The sequence below is a fragment of the Micropterus salmoides genome, unplaced genomic scaffold (assembly GCF_014851395.1).
Source record: "Micropterus salmoides isolate LMB-PRFRI ecotype aquatic unplaced genomic scaffold, ASM1485139v1 Ms_hic_scaffold_3125, whole genome shotgun sequence".
In the NCBI taxonomy this organism is placed as follows: Eukaryota; Metazoa; Chordata; class Actinopteri; order Centrarchiformes; family Centrarchidae; genus Micropterus; species Micropterus salmoides.
This window is the reverse complement of record NW_024042402.1, coordinates 1-3622: the sequence shown is the minus strand read 5'-3', so window position 1 is coordinate 3622 and position 3622 is coordinate 1. Positions and strand designations below refer to the sequence as shown.

The window sequence follows — 3622 nt, the reverse complement described above, 5'->3', positions numbered from 1 at the left end:
AACACGTAGCAAAATGTTTTTTTATGGAAACGCCTTGAACTCCCAGTTCTGTACACATGCGCACTGCACTTTTTAATACGGCTGTTTCCAAACTTGTTGCAGCTGATGGAGTAACAAAGGCCGACACGTCCACCAAACGGGAGAAAATGTACCTCGAAGCTTGTCCAAAAAAGTAGCTAACAGGCGCAAAACGTTTTGAGATGGAACTCGCCCCTGAGTAGGATTTGGGTAGGTGGGGCTTAAAGAGACAGGAGCATATACAGCTCGTTTCAGAGAGGCTGAAATGAGGGCCTGCATGAAGATAGAAAATATAGGAAATGCAGTATAATAGGTCTCCTTTAAGAAGTGAGAAGCAATAATCATGTCCCAGCCAGACACACTAACAGCACACACTGCACGGTGTACTCATGCAGCTTCAGCATTTCTTTCCCAAGGTGCTACACGTGTCAAACACTTATGTAGCACTTACTTACTGTTATTCCAGATGGCTGAATAACACAACTTCAGACCGTTGTAACTCACATTTGTTTTTTGTTTTTTATAATACATATTTCAGTAAAATCTACTTCAATACACTGATAGTACAAGAAAGAAAATAGTATATATACTTCAGATGTGGAGCACACCATCTAGTTCTCTTATCTCGACGCAGACACCCTTTCACTCCCTTTTTATGAACGGTAAAAAAAAACAAAACAAAAGACAACAAGTGTTGAAGAACGTGACAGTGCTGTGGAGAAACGGCACTCTGCAGACAAACCTTTCCACTGAAACAGACGAGGAATTCAAAGTCCGCCTGTGCCGATACATGCAGTATCAAAAAATGCTTTTTACATTTCTGTTTACAACAAAGTCTTGCCTGGCTTTATATTACATTTGATTACAAAAAGGAGTTTTCCATTTACAATCTAAGGCTGCCCATGTCTTCTGAGCTCTGAAGGATCTATTGTGTGTGTGTGTGTGTGTGTGTGTGTGTGTGTGTGTGTGTGTGTGTGTGTGTCTAGAACAGTCCCTTTAATCCTTTGCGAGGCTTCAGCAGCGCCATAGTAAGAGCAGGTGTCTCCCTGGAGACCAACATCACGCTGACAGTCCGAGCCAATCACAGAGCAGCTCTGCTCTGTGGTGGGGGGGGGGTGTGGGATGTGTCCTGCACCTCCTCAGCAGTGTCCACAGTCACTTCCTGTACCCACCCTCCGTGTTGGCCCTGGCTCAGGGCGGAGCTCTCAGGATGATGGGGTTTCTGCTGCTGATGCTGGCGGGCTTGAGGGGGCGGAGCCTCAGCTGCTGCCTCGGGCAGACTGCTGGAGGGCGTTGGGGTCTTGGTGGGGGTTTTGGGCGGGGCAGGGTGAGGCTGGCCGACCTGGACAGAGAGCTGGGGCAGCTGCTGGGCCACTGCCGCCGGTTTAGCCAGGATGAGCTGTGGTGTCGGCCGGGCTGCCGTTAGCTGGATCGTGGGGGCGGTGGTGGCCAGTTTAGCCGCGGTCTGCGCTAACTGTGTAGTAACAGGTTTAGCCTGGATGAGCTGCGTGATCTGGCCTGACGAGTTGGCCTGCATGAGCGTGGCCAGCTGGTTGGCCGGGATGGTGATGATGGTGATCTTCTCTCTGCTTTGGAGCCGGCGGGCAGCATGGTGGGCAGAGCCTGGATGACCAGTTTGGGGGGAGCGCCGGCGGAGGCGTTGGCTACGGATACTGGGACTCCTGTGGTGGTGGTAGGATAGTTCAATGTCACCTGACCGAGTGAGTTGGTCATGACCACTGGCATGGCTCGGATGGGCCTGCAGGAGAAAGCACAGGGAGGAGGAGTGATGACACCCCCGCCGTGCACAGTATCTTTTTTCTCATGCACATTCATCTGACCGCACTCAATTCAAAAAACATTTTCAGTTGCAAACACATTTGCATAACAAGGTTAGTTAGTGGGATCATGACCCAAACCTTTCAGGGTGAACCCAATATAGTCACTGTCGACGTAGGCGCGGTCTGACTTCCCGTTAGCTTGGCTGGGTGCAGCCATGTTTGAAGAACAAAGCAAGTCTCTAAGCTCACTCAAGACATCTTTATCAAGTATAAATAAATACCAAGTTGTGAGAAACAGTGAATAGAGACCTGGTGGCTGTGTTGCTGGGGATGACAGTGACGTAGGTCTGCTGAGGCTGGGTGGCAGCAGGAGAGCTGATGCCCAGGCTGCCGGGGGCCTGCTGGTGAGCCGGGTGCTGGCCAGAGACCAAGCCTTCGCTGTCCTCCACCTCCTCGCCGTCGTCCTCGTCCTCGATCACCCGGATGTTCTTGGGCATGTCTTTAAACTGGTAGGCCAGTCGCTGACCCTCCACTTTCGCCAGGATGCCGCGCTGGTAGTAATACCTACACACACACACACAGGGAATATCAAAGCTGTGATATTATAAGAGTGTGTTTTCAGGACTTTTAAGGGCTCCGTGTTTGTGGAGGACAGGCTGACCTCAGGGCTCGGCCCATGGTCTCGTAGTTCATGTCGGGCTTGTTCTTGTGTTTCCCCCACAGTTTGGACACGGCCTTGGAGTCGACCAGTTTGAAGATGCCCTTCTCCCTCTGCATCCACTTGATGTACCGGGGACAGGTTTTTATCCTGCAGCAGCTCCAGCAGGAACTCCCACAGATAGGTGGTGTTGCCTTGAGGACACACAGAGTCATGACATCATCGAGCTCTGTCATACAATTAACCCTATTAATTATGCCTTCCATAATCAATCAATCTCTTCTGCCTTAAAGCCTCCCCTGCTTTCTGGTCTATTTTCCTCTAAATGAACATCTTGCTGTGCTGAAAAGACCATAAACTCATTAGGAAAGTTTTCTGCTCAGGTGATAAATCAGCTGAGAAGTAGGGTCGGACTAGTTTCTGAAACCAGTGGAGCCCCCCCTGATGGCTGTTAGAAAGAATGAAGGTTTAAGGCACTTCCGCATTGGCTTCACTTTTCAGACATGGAGGTTCTGCTTGGGTTAATTACATAAACAACAAGATAATGCATGATGTACGTTATATGACTGGTATGTGCAGAAGAAGATGGAGAAAAACAGCAAAACATTTGGGCCATGTTCTGAAAGTTCTGGGTTGTTCTGAGATGCATTCTGATTTTTTAGAACAGCCCACGTGTAACAGGGTGGGATTAATCTGCTACCAATATTTAGGTTTTCTCACAGAACAGAGATGTCCAGATGGAATTAAGCACAACTCGGGCTTCAGACAAACCTTTGCCCTCCCTCGGCCTCTTCTTGATTCCCAGGTCAAAGGAGCCGTTGGAAGCAGGTTGGTGTATTTTGGGTTTACGTCCGCCTGCACACACACAAAAAACATGTCAATCTCAATCCCCAGGTGAATTTTGAGAATTCCATGTGAGCAGGTCAATGGGAGCCTCATCATATTCCTTGTAAACAAATTTCAGCACTCAACAGGTTTCATTGCGGTCAGACACATGGTCTGGTAAGTCCATATCAAAAGCCGTTGTCCAACAACTCAACTGGGCTTGACTTGACTGCTTGATTCGGTTTCCTCCGTTTCTATGCAGATAGTACCCCAGTCATAGCACCACCACACACGACGAAAAACTACATCGAAATCTACACAGTTGATTTCTCACCTCAAA

General features: G+C 48.9%; 1 pseudogene; it reads right to left on the bottom strand.

Moving 5' to 3' along the window:
• Window positions 1-511: 511 nt before the first annotated feature.
• LOC119884056 lies at window positions 512-3325 on the bottom strand (annotated as a pseudogene).
• Between the last annotated feature and the right edge of the window lie 297 nt (window positions 3326-3622).